The sequence below is a fragment of the Aplysia californica genome, unplaced genomic scaffold, assembly GCF_000002075.1.
Source record: "Aplysia californica isolate F4 #8 unplaced genomic scaffold, AplCal3.0 scaffold00086, whole genome shotgun sequence".
In the NCBI taxonomy this organism is placed as follows: domain Eukaryota; kingdom Metazoa; phylum Mollusca; class Gastropoda; order Aplysiida; family Aplysiidae; genus Aplysia; species Aplysia californica.
Genome location: NW_004797356.1, coordinates 1329040 through 1348736, shown reverse-complemented (window position 1 = coordinate 1348736; position 19697 = coordinate 1329040). Strand labels below are relative to the sequence as shown.

The window sequence follows — 19697 nt, the reverse complement described above, 5'->3', positions numbered from 1 at the left end:
GAGGAGGAGGGGGCGGGTTACTGTAGCATAGGCACAACTTGAGCAGTTAAGTGGGAGCAGTTACCTTAAGGGGGGAGTTGCTCCTTTGGGTAGGTCCCAGAGCACATTCATCAAATTTCAAAAGAACACTTTATGGAAACGTAGGATAGATGCACGGGGATCTCATTCTGGAAACACGGTAACCGTTGGAACAGCTTCCTACCTACTAGACTCTATTGAATGATGCATTCTCCTTGGAAATAAAGGGCAAATTGTGTTCGCATTGACATTTGGCAGAACATAACAGTTGGAAGTTTCTCCCCTACGTCTACGTCAAAACTCATTGGGTTGGGCTAAAGTAGATATCGAAATGGTATCGGTTCAAATGTTTAAATATTTAATTAACACCAATTACTGCTTAACTTGTATCAGGTCGTTGGACGTTATTATTATATACTCTTACGGGTTTGTATAGGAAGCTCTATATCTGTAACTGTCTATAACTATCTAGAAACGTTCACCGGTTCTAAAACCCTTGACAGTCTAGTGTTTGCTAGTGTCATCTCAGTAGAAGCCCAGTCGCTGGTCGTAGAATAAGCCGGTCTTCGCTGAAAGTGTCTTGGCGTAGTTGAACACAGGGCTAAGAAATAAGAGGCATATATCACTGACATACAAACCCATCCCTACGTCGAGATTTGGTGGGCCCTGTCTCAAACTTCATTAGCAGTTTTTTAAAGAAAAAAAAGATTTTAGTCTTGGCAGTTGAACTCTGAACAGTTAAGATGTTTTCTTATTTCAAAGTTTAGATATGCTTTCGGTAAGATTTCGTAGATTGTTTTCGTCGGAATGGAACACTCTACTAGACCGAAAAAATCGCACTCAGTAAAGATAACTCTTTTATTAATTTAATCAGTACAAAGAGCATTATTCTTTCCTTTCCATCATTTTAAAATGATCAACAGTTACCATCATTCTTTAACACGTTGTTGATAGAACAATTTCTTTACAAAAATAACTCAAGTACTTATTTTACTTCACTTGTTTTTTTCCTCCATATTTCCATTCTTGTTTTCCAAACTTTTCGTTACTATCACACTGAATTCATTTTTACAAGTTTTAAAAAGTAATTTGAATGCATTTTATTCTTTCTGTGTTGCAAATAATGGGTTCAATCACCCCCCCCCCCCCTCGAAAAAAAAACCCCAAGAAACACTTCGTTATAATATTATTTTTGTGGAAAAATTAATACTTCCTTAAAATTGATCCACATGAAAAGCTGAATATTCCCGTTACATAAATTCGTATTCAACCATCTCAGATTCATTAAAATATTTTCATCCGTCCGCCTTACTTTTCTATAGTAAAAGGCCCTGCTGATTGTCGTGTATTTTTCAATCTCAAGTGTAAAACTGTCTTTGACTACGCCACACTTTCGAATCTGCCCACCACTTCCCCGCTCGATAGTAGTTCGCTTTTGTATGACTTTGCAGTTAGACTATATCATGTATTATATCTTTATTTGCACGATATAAAATAATGTAGATTTGACATTGTTTTAGAAAGAACGCGTACTAAAACAGCTCATGCTTTGTAGTTATACATGGCCATTGTGTAAAATTTTGTGTATTGGTAAGCATGTACTTTGCCACTCCAAGAGATGAAAATAACAATTTGTAAGTAAGCACATATTACGTTTGTCATATATATGTATACTTCATTTATATATATATATATATAAATGAAGTAGCAAGTATTTAGCAATATGATATACAATATACTTATTTTCCCTAAAAACTGAGCACCAGAAAGTTACAGGAGGAAAAGGAGAAAATGGTGGACACAGTAAAGATAAAGATATAGTGTCATACAGTTGAAGCTCACACAAACCGTTAGTAGAGTGTGCAAGACATGTAATGTTGCTGAGTAGATCAATAGCTGTAGCCACAATAATGAGTTTGTCACCTCGAGATTAGAAATTATTTCCAGCGGTAATGAAAACATCCGTTTTGAAGGAAATGAAAATAAGGGGGAAAAAAAGGAAAATAAATTTTCTGCAAGTCCATTAAATACAAATGAACGAGATTATAAAGAAAGGTTTATATTTGACACCTCCAGGGCGGAAAAATGGTAATTCTAAAAGATTTGTCTTAGAGAAAAAATGAAATTATTGAACAAGCGTATGCACTAAAAATATATATTCCAGCAAAACTTCATTGATTAGTTATGAAGGAAAAGCAGTGCATGTATTTGCTTCTCTCCGTGAGTGCATGCAAATGTGAGCATGGTCTTTGGATTCATTAACGTTGATTGATTTTGAGGAAATGAAAAACCCAAAAAATGTTAAAAAGAGAGATTTCTGTAACAGCAAAAAGACAATGAGCCAAAGCAGCAGCTTATGAAAAATGTATTTTTCAAGAGCATGACAATTCTTCAGTAAAAGAAATTCAACAGTTCTTCAGTAAATGAAAATTTTCTTTCATTTTGACTTATTAATTTGATTTTTTTTACAATGTCAGTGTAAATTTAGAAGTTGAAAGGTTTAAAGAAAGGAAATTGAAAAAAGTAATGATGCATTTTCCTCAGTCAGACCATAGTAGTGCATCATTGAAATAACACTTAGAATTGTTCCTGCATCAGTCTAGTGATACTTTTCTGAAATAAAAGAAGACATATCAGAGGTTGGTCAGAACAACAAAATAATTAAGGTGTGCACTCAAACAAAAGAACTTGTATTTAAAGAAGACCACCGAAATTTATTGTTGTTTGTATGGTCTGGTTTAGACTGAAGTTTTGTTCTGTCTATCCTTCGTTTATTTTTTTTTCTACTTTATTTTCTGAACTGAAACGCCGTGACATAAATAGCTTCACTTTTTCACTTTTCAATTGTAACATGCTTCAGGTTTTTATTTTCTAGATTTCTTCCTTTGTTTTGTCAGTATCATGCCAAAAAAGCATGCAATAGCCAACGTTTTAAGGAATGCCTTTCCATTTTTCTTTTACCCTCTCCTTTTCGAGACAGCAAACTCCAGTAAGTCAAACGTGCATGCTTGGTGTTCGTTTTGATGTCCTCTTCCTATAAAAATCCACATTTTCTGGCATTCAATTTAAGTATTTCACCATTCTTTTTTTCATAGCTCTGAAATACACAACGCCAATTACTCTTTTTACGTTCACAACTTCATTTGGTGTTGCCTGTTTTGCAAAGGATGCCACTTAAAGTCAGTTGATGACAGCCATTCATCCATAATCGATTTTTTTCCACTTGATGCTGGAAACAATAGAACTTAACAGCGCTGTTCTCTTTACGGCAAAAGACCGCATATCCTCTCCAAAACGAAGCCTGAAGCAAAAAAAAAGTTTATAACCAACACAGAAAACTATAGTTGGACTCAATACGAGAACACAATCGACGTTTTTCTTTCAGTAACAAAAATGTCTGGTTAAAACAAATCCACGCAGTTGAGGACTATTTATATCAGTATACTTCTACCAGTAAACTCTGCTTTGGTATATACGGTCTTTGCCAATATTAAGTATGACAAGCAAACGTAAAGTAGTGATAGTGGTGGTAACTTTGAGGAATAATGAGAAACATTTCCTTACTTTCGTCTACCCGTATCATTGATGTCTTACATTAAATATCATATTTGGATTTGGATCCCCTTAATTAAACATCGTTTACATCTAGTAAACTTGATGTAACGTATTTTCGTATTCTATATTATGCCAGTCACAGCTTAGAAATTCAAAAGCTGCAAGCACCATGCTGAAAAAACGTCTTACTAAACATTCTCAGCCATTGAGAAAAACTTAAGAACTGGCGATGTGTCTGATGTTACCCCCCCCCCCCCCCCCCGCTCCCAATAAAGAAATGTATAAATGAATAAAAAACAAAAATAGATCAATACATGGTAATAGATGAATAAACTAAATTATTTTTAAAAAATTTTTTAAAATTAGAAATCGATTTTTTGAGCTTCCATGAAATTAAAATAAAAGATTACACAAAAAGAAAGGGATGTATTATTTATGCTTTTAGTAATAGGTTTTAGTGATAAATCAGTCGTTTAGAGCTTTTATAAATGATAACAGAAGAGAAAAGCCTGTACCATTTAGTCATTGAGAATTGATTTTTAAATGTAATTAGGGGTGATTAAATTTTCTTTTCAATTCACTGGACTTAAAAAAAAATTATGAATCTGATCGCAAGGAAGTAGGGCCTGTTGATACTATTAATGTAGTTCTGTATTTGCTGTACCGTGCAATAATGCTTGACATATACTCCATACGTACTAAAGAAAATGTAAAAAATAGTACATAACATATGAAAAAAGTGGGGGAAAATACATCGCTGCAATCGCAAATGAAACATTTTTCTCACTAATCAAACAACTATTTCTATGAATATTGAAAATGTTTACCTATTGATCCAAGATTTATGACTTTCTAAGTATATAAATCTTGAAGTGAGATACAAAATCTTAGGAGATGTAAGTAAAAAAAGACTAAGGTATTTAGTTCGCTTAGATTTACTCAGTACTTATAAGCCATCTCTGTAATCTTGTGCTATAAATGTAAGCTACTATAACTCTGCTTTGATCCTTCTCCCTGTGTGCTCGTCTAGTTGGCTTGGTCACCTGTTGCGTTGTAACTTTGTACAAATCACAAGTTTTATCATACTCTCAAAACGTTTGAATACATCATTCCCCATTTCATTCGTTCTTTTTCTGCACCGCTGTCACCTATGATGTGATACTTTGAAATGTCTTAACGTATTGGAGTACTTAAGAAACCACTTCAAACCACCCTCAAATTAAACACATAGAAGAAACATAATAATTGAAAGTCACCGATTTTCTTTAATTCAAAGAGCATGCCTAAGTGAGTAAAGATAAATGAGCGAAATGACATGAAGTAGATTCTTCATAGAACACAATATATTGCAATTCGAGTAAACAATGTTTATTTTGTTTGGAAAACTGAAACAGCAACAACAACTACAAAAATGACCTAATTGACGTCAACATTTAAAGGTTCCATAGTGCCAAAGGTTCCATAGTGCCCTTTTGATCAAGCTGCACGTTTCCAGATACAATTGAGCGAAAAAACAAAATGACCCACCTAACAATGGCATCAACAGAAATAATGATACAAAAAGGTTGCTCCAGATGATCCACGTTGCCTGGAAGATGCCAGACTCAAGTATGAGGACATCCTCCAAGTAGCTAATCGAATTGGTGACCTTTTCGTTTTGAAGAAAATTGAATTTCCGAAGAAGAATTTAGAATAATAGCATTTTATAGAGATTATCAAGTACAGGCACGAGATTTTCCCTGAACTCCCTCAAACCATTTTGTTAAAATGCTGTGCTCTTTGTTGCTTTATTGTCCTTTTTTATGACATTTACTATGCTACTTTTTCTTCTTTCCATCCCTGTTAATGACTGCATTTTTGTTATTCAAAGAAGAGAAATTGTTTTTAAGTCTTTGTGTTTCTGTGACTAACGATGGCAAAATTTACGTTTAAGAGTCTTATCAGTAGAGTATGTTGCAGTATTGTGGACAGAAAGAGAGTTACAATGTCCTCACCCCATTAACTGTTGTGCTCCTGTGAGTGAGCTTGTGAGTGTGTGTGTGTGTGTGTGTGTATGTGTGTGTGTGTGTGTGTGTGTGTGTGTGTGTGTGTGTGCGTATGTGCGTGTGTGTGTGAGAGAGAGAGAGTGTATGTGTGTGTCTGTGTGTGTGTCTGTGTATGTGTCTGTGTGTGCATATGTGTGTATTACTGTAAATGTATTTTATTTGTGTGTGTTTTTGTATTTCTCTGTGTGTATGTGCGTGTTTTGTGTCTGTGTTTACTGTTACTATAACATTAACAGTATGTGTATCTACTAATATTTGTATTGTAACAATATTCCATTTGTGTTTTACACTAACAAATTAACCTCGTGTTGGTGCAGTGTCTTTGGTGTTGGAAATTTTCTTTTTGGTGTGGTGTCGAAAGGTGAACACCAGCAAAGGTTGGACAGACAAAAATGGACGTGTCTGTGATACGAGTTCAATACTCATACGTCGAAGATGATCAATTTAATGTCTACAACTTTTGTCTGAGAGAAACAGCATCCATCCGGGGTTGTCTGTCATAGAAAAGCAGACTGAATGGATCCAGCCCTCCTCTTGGATGATCCTAACTAAATCAATGGGGTTCTGACAAGTACCAATAATGAAGATGCCATTTCTGTTTGAAATGACATGTTCTATGAAAAGTAAGACGGTAAACGTCAGCGGAGCAAGTCAGAACAATGACGATTCTTTTAAGTTAGGGCTGAAAGATTTTAGTAAAAGAGTTGGGTTTTTTTAAAGCTGGGAAAACAGAATCGAATTAAGTAATATCTTTTCCGCCAACCCATTGCCACCTCGGCTCGAGAGTGTTACGAAAATAGCTCTGCAGTTTAGCAGGAGTTTCAGTTGGAAACTTGTAAGAAACGAAAACCTCATCTGTCTGTCCGTATTCACCTTCGAATAAGCCACATAAGCTCAAAAAGATTTAATCTGTGCGACAAAACAGTCGTACGTGATTGCCCTGGAAACAAGCAATACAGGTTTTTTGTTCGCACGCCGATGTTATTTCGTTTTGTCGACGCTCAAAGTTATTGTTTAACACCTTCCCTGCCAGTCTCACTCTATAATCCAAGCAAATTTAAAAGCTCCAGACAATTCCGGGCCTGGCAGTGAAAAGGTTAAAGCCGATACTACAACCTTTTCAAGGCTTAACGATACAATTTAGATAAGTAAGAACCTTGCCTGCTTTGACTCAGTCTAGCGCAGGTGCAACATCCCAAAACACACACACACACACACACACACACACACACACACACACACACACATACACACACACACACATACACACACACACACACACACACACACACATACATGCACACCCACGGACATACTTGGTAAACTTTCCCACTAAAAACAAAACAAAAACAAACTAATATTTTCCTGTTTCCAACGCCAAATAGCCTGATCATTTCACCACAGACTAGGCCCTACAGCTTGTTGTTCAACACTTATTAAGAGCTGAAAAAACGTTGCTGCTCTTGTGAATATAATACACAATAAAATATACAACTTAAACGTTAAGAACTACTTGGTGTAACATAAAGTTTTAATCACGTTGGTATAGTGTTATAAACAGCTTGTCGGTATATACGAGGGTCTCTTTATTCACTGTTTTAAGTTTCGCACAATAAGGATTGACAATGTAAGTGTGCACAACTCAAGGTGCTTTCAAGGTGTTGAACTAGGTACTCCGGCTGTTCCAATGTCATACGGGCTAAACTGAGCTGAAAATATATAGGACTCCATTAGCATTTATGTATTCAACTCAACGTTGCCTCGTAGATGGACTGAGCGCTCTTTGAGTGAGCTGTGATATTGTTAGAAATCCTGTTCGAGTCTGCGGAAGAGTTCGTCCTCGTTGTTGGGCGGGGGTTAGTGGTACTTTTGTGTCGTCCAAGAGCATCCCATATATAATGATTACGTTCCTTGGGCTTGAGATCAGGTGAGCAGGCTGGCCAGTCCATCTTGTTCACTCAATGATATTTAGGAAATTGTCTACGACAAGAACACAGTTAAGCCTAGCGTTATCGTCCTGGAGGGATGGCGTAGTACTTACTTGGCTACTTTGTTACTTGGTTACTTGGTTGGAGAATCAGCATCATCGCCCGTGGGACAATGCCGTTGCTGCTCCTCCCTCCTTTCCAGGATCAATGAAAGGGTCGGCTTGTTGATAGGATGATGCCGTCCCTGGTCCCACAGCCCTGGGGGCAGGCATGGCAATGGATTGGAAAATATCGTCCCTGTAGCGAAATCTTGTTGAATTACTTTGAATACGATAGAGGGGGATTTCTGTTGTTCAGACCAATGCCACCCCATACCTTGGCAGACTTTCCTGTGGGTCACCAAGTCGTGTTATATGAGAGATGTGTAGCGTTTGAAGTTCTGGCTCGCAGTGTTGCCTTGACAATGTAGCGACCATGTTGCCTTATTGTGCTTCTTGACCGTTTGGACCAGATCGGCCTTTTCTCTCTTCCGGTGCTTGCAACCCGATATCTCAGCCTAATAATGACTGCCAGGCTTACTGCAAAGCGTTTTGTCACTTTTCGGTCCGAAACTGCGACAGAGAGTCAGACGAGTACCCCCCCCCCCCCCCCCCCAGGTTGGTGTTACTCAAACGGTGTTTAAGGATTTGCGATTGGGATTAAGCTAGAAATAGGTATTAAATATCCCTAAAACCTGACAAAACGCACTTTGTAGTCCTGATAAGTCACGGTGTTATTTTAAATATTAGATCTTTCAAAGTTGCAGAATGATGCTAAAAATGAGGTCCGATTAAAAAAAAAAAAATGCCACCCTGCTTTAGCCCACTTTTGCAAAGAAAACCACAAAAAAAAGCAAAACAAAAAATCCCCGACAAAATCTAAAACCAAACCAAACAAAACAAAGCAAAACGAAGCAAAAGAAAACAACGAAAAATCCGCCTAGTTCTTTAACGATTTACAGAGTGACCAGAGATCACCAAAGATCCCAATCCAAAACAAAACGAAACAAGACAAAACCAACAAATAAAAAACCCAAACCAAAAACAACAAACTTAAGAAACAGTGAATTATTCAGATAAGCTGATTTACTTTGTTCTTGTCCACATAATACTGTCAAAACGCTTCTGGGTTGTCAGGAAGAGGTTCAAAGTACGGCGTGCAATTTCAGGAGTTCGCCCTCGGCGGTAATTACCATGATAATTCAAGTGTAAAATTCATGTTCGCTTCCGCTTCATCTTTCTTGGTATTGAGTTATTTGTGCTGTCCCAGCATTGATAGCCCTCGTTAACATCAAGTAACCGCTTCTTTGCTAGCTTTGGTGCAACCTATTTTCATTGGGGTTTTTTCTTTTTTTCTGCTTATGCGGCGTAACCATGGAACAATTTCCTAGTCTGTCTGCAGCCATAATCAGTCTAGACATTGCTCTCATTCGTCCAGTCACGATGTAATTTCCTTTCCGATCCTATTCGTATTCCTTTTCTTCTTTTTCTTCTTCTGCGTCATGCACTACAGTGCTTTACAAAAGATTACCCCAGTACGGGTATCACTTAATGTGGTCTTGCCATCTCTTCCCCATTTTCATTTTCTTTCACCCCCCCTCTCTCTCTCGCTCTCTCTCACTCTCTCTCTCAAACTCTCCCCCCCTCTCTCTCTCTCAATCTATCTATCTCTCTATCTCTCTATCTCTCTATCTCTCTATCCATCTATCTATCTATCTATCTATCTATCTATCTATCTATCTATCTATCTATCTATCTAATTTTTGCTCGCTTAGTTGAAGCCTGTGCCACCCCAGATATATGGATATTCCAAACCTTTGGTATAGAACCCCACCACCATCCTCACGAGGCCGTAGACGATCAATCTGCCGATAAGAGAGATTGGAACTCGTATCTCCTTTCTCACCGTTCTCTCCGTGATTGCCCCACGGGGCACAAGACAGATATCTCAACCATTCCTTTGCCTTGATCATGGTCTCAGGACATGACAGGACTCCCTCATATTATTACACGCACCTTCTTTCCAGGACGTTTTCTGTCTCTGTGCGCTCGCTTGTGTATGTGTGTGTGCTTGAGTGTGTGTGTGTGTGTGTGTGTGTGTGTGTGTGTGTGTATGTGTGTGTGTGTGTGTGACAGAGAGAGAGAGAGAGAGAGAGAGAGAGAGAGAGAGAGAGAGAGAGGGGGGGGGGGAGAGAGAAAGACACACAGAGAGAGAAACAGAGAAAAAGAGAAGAAGAGATTGTCTGTATGTGTATTTGTGTGCCTTCGTGAGTGTGTTTGTGTGTGTGAGTGCGCGTGCGCTCGCGCGCGCGCGCGCGCGTGTGTGTGTGTGTGTCTGTGTGTGTGTGTGTGTGTGTGTGTGTGTGTGTGTGTGTGACAGAGATAGATAGATAGAGAGAGAGAGAGAAAGAGAGAGATAGAGAGAGTGAGAGAAATAGTAAATGAAGAGACAGTATATTTATTTGTATTTGTGTGCATGCGCGCCCGTGCGCGTGTGTGTATGTTTATGTGTGGAACATTTTGGAAATTCATAATAGATATGAGGGAAAGGTAGATTTGGAGTCAAAGAATATTTACACCGCTAGTATGCCATTTTAAGGAAGTTTCATGCAATACAACATTAAAGTATTGTTTTGGACATTCTCTCAAGGCGTCTTATACAGAACATGAACTAAAGTCTATTTCACAATCATATTAATACGCGTACCAACACAAAATATTGGTAAATAAAAAAATATTTCTACTGTAGTTCCGCTTTCTTTGCTGACCAGTGGTATCCTTCACGAAATGACCACCGAGAAAGCTGTAAACAGAAGCCCTCCGGGGGATGCCGCCTTGGTCTTATCCAATGTCCGAACTGTCACAGCCAATCAGCAGTCTACAAAATCACCGAACGCCTCATGCCTGTTTCCACCATAGGTTCACTGAACTGGTCGTCATTTTCTTAGGAGTATCGGGGAATAGTGACTCTTTAAAAACAAAAAGAAATTGGCCGTAGAACAGAAACTGTACTAAGCGAATATCTCTTCTTAATGACATTGATCAATGATCTTAGACCGTAGGTAGCTAAGAAACGAAAAAAGGGAGTAAAATACAATTCGCTATTTCCCGGTTGCTATTCCCCGGTAACAAAGACGTGAGCAGTCGTTGTTCCCTGGTCCAGCCATTTTCTCGACGATCGAACACCATCTACAGCTTAAAAACGGCTTAGTTCATATCAAAGCTTTAAAATATGTCTACGAACTTTATAGTACACGAATAAACTTTAAAAACAACATTCGAAGACTGTTTCTTTTCCTTCTTTTCTCAAAATATTTGCTCTACTATTTTACACGGATAGGAATTCCAATCTCCTTTCTAACCTACCGGATCATTTGGTGATTGTAAACTTGAAAGATTAATCAAACTTCTTGTTTGTCAAAGACTTCAGACAGCTTAGAAACGACTCCCTCGTGTCCAGTTTGCCTTTCAGCAATGCTTTGCTGGTGCCTTTAAAGCGAATACGCCTCACTAGAACAACTCTGTATTGGTTCAGGTTTCACGTCTAGCTGTCTTCGTTTGGAAGGGTACCACAGAACTATTGGGCGTTCTTTATAAGGCTTAAGGGGATTCTGAAGTTTGTTTTTCACTTCAGAGAAGTCAGTTATTAAGCAGAGTTCTTTCTTTTCACCGCGCTCTTTTTATGGTGTGGCCCACAAGATCAGTATCGTCTATTCTCGATCCTTTGTTATTCACATCTTTAGTCATCTTTATTCGCTTCCAGTCCACATTCTCGTTTCTCACGCTTTTCTCTTGGTTTCTATTTGCCGCCTGGAGCCTCCGTCGTCTATAGTCCGGCACGTTGAGAGAAATGGAACTTTTATTTTTAAAACGTACCCCTTTAAACTCCCGGGTGGTCGAAAGCAATCCATCTCGGATCTTGATTTTCTTGAAAACGTTTTTTTTGTTTGTCTAGACGTTACCCTGTCTTGTGCCTTTGCAAATTCACACGGTACAGGCCTCTTGTTCACGCCATGTTCGCCCTTTTAATATACTCCTTCCCCCTTTTTTGTACTTATGGTACGGGATCTTGTTATTGCCATTTTACATTTCCTCAGTTACAAAACGAACTACTAGCTTCACCAAGTCAACAGTCGTCAATGGTTAGACTCTTCGATATTGCTTTAAGAAGACGCGAGTTAGATTCTTATGTGTGGAAGTTTGCTTGATTGCCTCTCCGTCTTTCGACTACGATGCTGTACTCCATTCAGCCCGGGTTGATCCTGGATAGCAAAGCAGGAGCAGCATGCGTCTTAATCGAATTAACTTGAACCGATGAGGGCGTCAGATGCTAGTAATCAATCAGCACCAGGTCCCGGTGATGATAATGAAGTTCAACTCTGACAATGTTCAAGCGTTGACTTAAATTTCCATCACTTCAACCCTCATGGGGCAGGAGTAGCACGAGATATCGAAATTCTTCACCATCTTTCTTTGCCTACCGATGTAGACTTGTACTTGTGTACATTATGTACATCCACCAACTTGATTGATTTGCGTGAAATTAGTTGTCATGCTGGATTATTCTCTTGTGACTGTTGTGTTTGGCTAACGACAGAATGTCAGCTTCTCAATCTTGTAGACGTACCACGGTCCCTGCCTATGAATGTAGATCCCACTTTCAAGACGTAGCTTCGTGGATATTGTTAATTACAATGCTGGAATGTCGTTCAAGGAAGTCTTCTTCGCAATTCGAATGTGGGTAGTTTATAAAATAGTTTGTTTCTGGGTTTTTCTCAACTCTCTACCCTTTTAGCTCAGTCTGTTCTGAAGACAAAGAACAAAGAGTGATTCCGAATCTTTTAAAAAATTACCGAGCTTACAGCTAGTGACAATGCAAGATATGACAAAACTAGAAATAGGACTGATGAAAAGGAGACATGACATGCGCAAGAATAAGTCCCCAAAAATACATTGTCGACCATTATATTATAGTCAAAGTAAGACGCTTGGTTAATGTAAATTATAATTGTTGATAAGCATCAATCTCTCTCTCTCTCTCTCTCTCTCTCTCTCTCTCTCTCTCTCTCTCTCTCTCTCTCTCTCTCTCTCTTTCTTTCTTTCTTTCCCTCTCCCTTTTTTCACTCTCTCTCTCTTTCTCTCTCTCTCTCTCTCTCTCTCTCTCTCTCTCTCTCTCTCTCTCTCTCTCTCTCTCTCTCTCTCTCTCTCTCTCTCTCTCTCTCTCTCCTCAACGTACTTAGTTCCGAACAGTTCTGCATGCACTATTACTCACTATTACTAGGGGACCGTTCACAAATGATGTTAGCTCAGAGGGGAGGGGGGAGGGGGTAAGTGAAAATTCAACAAACATTGACATAGGGGGGGGGGGGATCCTTACAAAGTTGACGTCAACCATGAGGCTCTAAAGGGTTGGGAAAAAAGAAAACAAAACGAAAAAAAACCCAACTACTTTATAGACCACCTTTTCTTGGCCCTAAATTAACACCATATTTTTTTTTTGGCCTGAAAACTCGACAGTCCATGTATTTCTCTGTTGTATTCTTTAATTAACAATCGTTTTTATTTTTAAAAATTTAAAATAAAGATCAAAGGTGTAAATAATAAATACATCCAGTACATGTTCTGTCTGAATGTACATGCAAGTACATTTTGGTTGACGTCAACAGGTGGGAGGGGGTGTCCTGGGAAACATGACAGAAGATGACAAACTGGGATACGTGGGGGGAGGGGGTCATATTGTAGTCAAATTTTAGCAGACGTCGTTTGTGAACGGTCCCTAATGAAATCATTCTCATCGGACTCAGGCAAACAATACATGTACTCGCAATAACAGGTAAACACGATTAACTGTTGACAATGAAGATATTCGTGGACTGAACATCAGTAAATTGGAACGTTCTTTCATTTCTTGTCATTGGGAGCTTGTTCTTGTAATAAGGCGGAAACATTAAGTTTACTATTCACCAAAGAGATGACAAACAATACGAGTCAAACGTACAATAATTATAACGGTTACAAAAGTCAGCATTATTTAAACAATTATGTTCTTAGAAATCGATGTCTTACATAGTTCGAATTTGGTAGTTATTTAACTACTTTTATCAGATAAAAAAACTCCACACAAAATTCCATTTAAATTGTGAGAACCTTTAACGTCTCAAGCGTTCGTCTAAAGCAGAGGATATTGACCCCCCCCCCCCATTCCCATAGTAAGAATAAACCTCTCATACTCCGACTCCAATCGAGGAAAACGTGTCCGGGAATCTCGGCACATTTCTTGACGTAACCTGTGTTATTAGCAGCAGTGCATGTCCATTAGTCTTATTAAATTTACGGGACATCTGATAAATTAACATTTGTGTTGTGTTTCCTGCTCTAGATTTTGCTTGGATATTACGTCTCAACTGTGTTAAGACCTGGTCTAAAGGGTGAAAAGACTTGAACAGACTCGAAACAATCCGAGTTAAAAATGTCACTTTTGGGGTTTCAACCAAAGTTATCTTACCGTTATCAAGAGTGACATTACTACTGAAAAAGATTACTCTTGCTTCATGTTCCAGTGCAAGAGAGAATAAATAAGAAAGAAAGGAAGCTTAAAATCAGCGTTCGGTTTCAACCAAGAGAAGTAGGCTGCCTCAGCAACATAAATTTTTAAAAAACCTCAGAGAGAGTAGGATCTACAAGTAGAACTCTCTCTTCAACCGGAAGATATCAAGCTTTCCACCAGCCTTCAAGACAATGCAGTTCAATCGAAAATGTTAAACATTCTATTCGCTTTAAGTCTTAAAGCCATGCAAAAGCAAATCACCCTTCCCTGTCATCTTTTGTTCGATTTTTAAAACTGTTCTTGAATTTACCTGCAGCATTTAAGTCCTCCGATTCAACTTCCACTTTGATTACTAACAACAGAATAGAATCTTTGTATAAATTAGTTCAGAAGACAGAACAGCACAAGAAAGATTTACATGACAAAGGTCCAAATCGAGACAGTTCTATTCAGAATCTTTGCAGTTTCCAGAAACACGAATAGGGTGAGAGAAAATGAAGACACCTCGCAACAAAGAAAGAGCGAAGGGAGATAATCTAGGAGTCACGAAAAAATCGCCCTGGGACGCGTGTAATGACATTCTGAACTCCAAACCGCTGTCTCTGGGAACACGCAACTTTGTTAGATGTCTGACTCTTACAGGGAAAGCCTTTTGCGTTATTCGAAAACTTGAAAAGAATTTACGTTGTTGACCAAGTTGGTGGAAGCTAGCTATGGGCTATTTTCTGGACATGCTTTTCTTATGTTGTGCGCTTGTGAGTTATAATAAATATAGATACCATGTGTATACCGCAAATTCCTGCTCAACAGCAAGTTTTATGCCCTTTGCAATATGCATGATGACCCCAGTAGACCTGATAGCATTCTGAAACAATTTCAACTTCTTTGGAAGCATACAGTACAAGCTGCTATGTTTTAGTTGCTAAGTCACAAACATGCTAACAAGATTTTTCTCTGTCTATGGCTTGATACCCATTCATACCTAGATGAAGAGAGGAAAATTTGTGTGAAGTGCCTTTCCCAAGACAGACACAACGTCGGACCCATGAGGCTCGAACCTGTAACCTCACGATATGAGTCCGGTAGCCTACCAATAAAACTACCCGCGTCACAGAGTAGATGGCACGGTTTCTGGTGATGCAATCTCACATGGCTTGACTGGTTTTGTGGCCCAAGATTGATTGACTCTACGTTTGGTAATGATTTTATACCTGCCCCACCCCACCCCCTTCCATTTCCCCTCAAGTTTTAGATGTAACCAAATGTTTAAGGAGGCCCTGCCCTGTAATGATACCTCCTGCGAGTATAGGAGATAGCCCAATTTGGGTATCACTTTTCCGGGTCTCCCTTTTTTTATTCTTTTCCACGCCGCCCTCTCTCTCTCTCTTTCTCTCTCTATTTCACTCTTTGTCTCTCTGTCTTTCTCTCACTCTCTGTCTCTGTCTGTCTGTCTGTCTGTCTGTCTGTCTGTCTGTCTGTCTGTCTGTCTGTCTGTCTGTCTGTCTCTCTCTCTCTCTCTCTCTCTCTCTCTCTCTCTCTCTCTCTCTCTTTCTTTAGTTTACTTTCTTTACTCCCCTTTTGTCTTTATCTATCTAACTAAAGTCCTATGTGAAAGTCAGGAATATAGCTAGAGACTTCAGACTTCGCTACAGACCAACACGTCATAAGCCAATACACTGTTTAAATATTTAGTTGCGTGTAACCTTCCCAGCCCCTGAAGCCGGGAGACTCTGGTATGAGTGAGTACATTCCCAGGGTCCAATGGCTTACAGTTGTCAGTCTTTGAACCGAAAACTCCCTGGAATAATGAAATAAGCGACTCAGATGAATGGGCCAAGTAATGAAGTCCCACGTTCACTCCGCGCACCCCACGGGGATACTCACTGGGTTAAGAATACAAACAGAATTACTTGCATCCCCTTTACTGTTACTTGTGTCTCTTGCCCACAGTTCATTATTTCAGTGAAACGATCATGATTATAACGAGGGTTTTGGAAATAGAAATTGATTCGTAGATCCTTTTTCTTCTTTTCTACCAAGTGCTCTAAGTTGTTGTTGTTGTTGTTGTTGTTGTTGTTGTTGTATTAACTTATATATGATTTTGGGTGAAGTTTTAGTTTTAATGTTGTTGAAATTAATGCCTCTCTATACTGCAGTGACTTTTTTGTCCACCTACCCATTTATAATTTATATTATGGTGATCCCTAATTTCTCCTTCTCTCTCTCTCTCTCTCTCTCTCTCTCTCTCTCTCTCTCCCTCTATCTCTTTCTCTCTCTCTCCCCCCTCTCTCTATCTGTCTTTCTCTCTGTCTCTGTCTCTGTCTCTCTCTCTCTGTCTCTCTCTGTCTGTCTCTCGCTCTCTCTGTCTCTCTCCCATCCCCCCTCTCACTCTCCCCTCTTACTATCTCGATCGCTGAATAACAATTTTACTGATGACTTCTCTCTTTTAACGGTAAGTAATGACTGAACATCAGGAGAAAGCCTTTCTAATCATTATCATTTCACTGAAGTAATGAAGCGCCTCATTGAACGGGCCTAGGAAGTAAGCCTGATACAAGAACTGACATTTGTTTTCTTACTTTCAGTATGTGAAAGAAGACTTTTGCTAGCAGTACTGAAAAGAATAATAAATAGGAATTCACTCTTAATAGAACCTCGAACTTATTCATATTGGTCTAATTCTCATACAACCAGCGAACTCGAAAGGTACTGCTCAGCTCAAGTAACGAAATGCGTGTTGTAGTTGTTGGGGCCTTTTGTTGTTGTTGTTGTTGTTGTTGTTGTTGCTGCTGCTGTTGTTGCCGTTGTTTTCATTTTCTGCTGCTTCTGTTTGGTTCATATGATTTTAGACACCCACGTTAAAGAACAGAATACTCTTTTTAGTTAGAAAAAAGACGATGTACGAGTGGAAGAATTATGAAGTTTACAGCACATCAAAATAGATAGAGGCGATTAAGCACTCAAACACTAAAAAATCGACAAGATCTATCCCCATCTCTAGCCGGGTACCTATTTGCACCTGGGTAAAGTGAGGAAAATTCGTATAAAGTGCCTTTTCCTTGTACACCCTGACAGGGATCAGATTCATGGCTTTTCGGTCACAAGCCCGAAATCCTAACCGCTAGACCACCGACATCCCGACAAGTTACTAGAGGCAGTGTGGATAGGGTGAGGATATCTCTCTATTCCAACATTCATCCTGGGTACAAACTTTTCCCAGGGCACTTAGTGAGTGCAGAGCCTAATGAACCAATTTCTGTCTCTTTCCTCCCCCCCCCCCTCCCCACCTCCACTCCCCACTCTTAAAAACAAAACAAAACTGTTCCCCTTTGGCTGTGGCCCACTAAAGACGTTCAAACTAATTACGTACCAAGAGAGTTGGAATAACAGTTACGTTTGTCGTGAGTTCTAACTTCATTACCGGTCCCCGAAGGAACCCCAAGGGTGAGCTGTCTCTTCTCTGACCAACGGAGATACATGATACATTAAGACAGCTCAAGCGCGTAGCGCGTAGACAGTCCCGAAAACGCCCCCTACGCTCTGTATAATTCGTTTACCACCTTTTCTGTTCTCCTTTAGCTTTCACTTTCAGGGTTGGTCTTACTTCTTCTCCCCCCCCCCCTTCCCCCCCTCCCCCCCAAAAAAAAATCGCCACAGACACACCTACATGTATTGCGTTTCTTTCTCTATCTTGTGTGTATTCGTGTGAGTGTATGTGTGGGTGTGTATGTGAGTGTGTTTATGTGTGTGTGTGTGTGAGAGAGAGAGAGAGAGAGAGAAAGAGAGAGAGAGAGAGAGAGAGAGAGAGAGAGAGAGAGAGAGAGAAAGAGAGAGAGAGGGGGGGTATAGAAAGCGTTAAAGTGTATGTTTGTGTATGTTTTCGTGTATAATGTGTTCATGTGTATGAGTGATTCTATGTCTACAAAGTTCTTTTCCCGGCAGCAATAGTGCAGTTGCTGGTAACTCAAGATACAATTAACATCTTAAGGTTTCGATCGAAGCAGAATTGAAACCTTATTTTCGGCTACACAGACCTACAAAACATCCCACTCAGAAGCTTCGAAAAAAAGTCAAATATATTTAAAATGTGTGTGTGTGTGTGTGTGTGTGTGTGTGTGTGTGTGTGTGTGTGTGCGCGTGTGTGTCTGTGTGTGTGTGTGCGTGAGGGAGAGACAGAGAGAGACAGAGAGAGAGAGAGAAAGAGAGAGAGAGAGAGTGTGTGTGTGTGAGAGAGAGGGAGAGAGAGGGTGAGAGTGAGAGAACGTTTATGATGCGGAGCGGTTTAAACGTTATAATATTGTAATCTAGTTATGTTCACGTTTGTTGTGCGCGTGGGTGGGTGCAGAATAGGACCTCTGTAACACCATTGTCTCCGTAAGTGATCAAAGCAAATAAAGAAATAATGGAATCTGAAAATTAAAATCCTCATCTTGCGTAGCGTCACGTACAATAATTTAAAACAAAACAATTGTCAGGTTTTTCTTTTTTCTCTATCCTTACCTTCCTCTGGACAAGACACACATCGCAAGACAAGGGCTGGGCAAAGAGTCGCTTTATCAAAACCCGGATAATATGTTTGTGCACATCTTCGGTAAATAATATGTTATGAACCGATTCGGCAAATCGGTGAGAACCCCTTTGACAAACGGGTTAGCATCAATTCAACAGATGGGTGCACCTACTTCGGCAAAGGGGTAAGGAAAGATAGTTTGGAGTCTGAATTCGGATACTGTCTTATTGAGGATTATCCGATTATTCGGATATTTATCCGGATTCTTCCCATCTCTACCCGAAACACGGAGTGCACTGTCTAATGTAGCCGTTTATCTTAATGTCATTACAAGTCTCAGAACACAGCCCTGGGGATGACCTGTCTCTTGTCCATCCAAGACCGATCAATAATACATCGAGACTGTTCTTGTACGTAAACACCCTGGGCATTACCCTTAACCCATTTATTGGATTACTGGTATTTTATTCTATATGTTTATATTGCCCTCTCTGAAACCTTGTTAGTGAGTATTTGTTCACTCTCCCCTGATCAATCTCTCTCTCTCTCTCTCTCTCTCTCTCTCTCTCTCTCTCTCTCTCTCTCTCTCTCTCTCTCCCCTCTCTCAGGGTGTGTGTGTTTGTGTGAGTGTGTGTGAGTGTGTGTGAGTTTGTGTGTGTGTGTGTGTGTGTGTGTGTGTGTGTGTGAGTATGTGTTTGTGTGTTGTGCTTACTTCTCTCTATTTCCTACTCTCTTCTTTTATTATTCCATCTCTTTCTTACGCCAACATTAAAGTATTCATATAGAATCTATTTTTATTTTCATTGCTACCACGGCTCTTCTACTATCAGCCATCTTTTACATCCATCCAGTAGTCCCTAATTTTTTCTCGCTCTACTCCCTCTCTCTCTCTTTCTCTCTATCTATCTATCTCTCTCTCTCTCTATCTCTCTCTCTTGCTCTTTCCTACTTTCTGTCTCTCTTCCCCCCCCCAACTCTCTCTCTCTTCTCTCTCTCTCTATCTCTCTCTATCTCTCTCTCTCTCTCTCTCTCGTTCTTGCTCTTTCCTACGTTCTG

At 39.5% G+C, this 19697-nt stretch overlaps 1 protein-coding gene across 1 annotated transcript in view; it reads left to right on the top strand.

The window, feature by feature from the left end:
• Nucleotides 1-19697, top strand: part of LOC101850945 (calbindin-32) — a gene marked incomplete in the record, with an annotated part of 155313 nt that overhangs the window by 120939 nt on the left and 14677 nt on the right.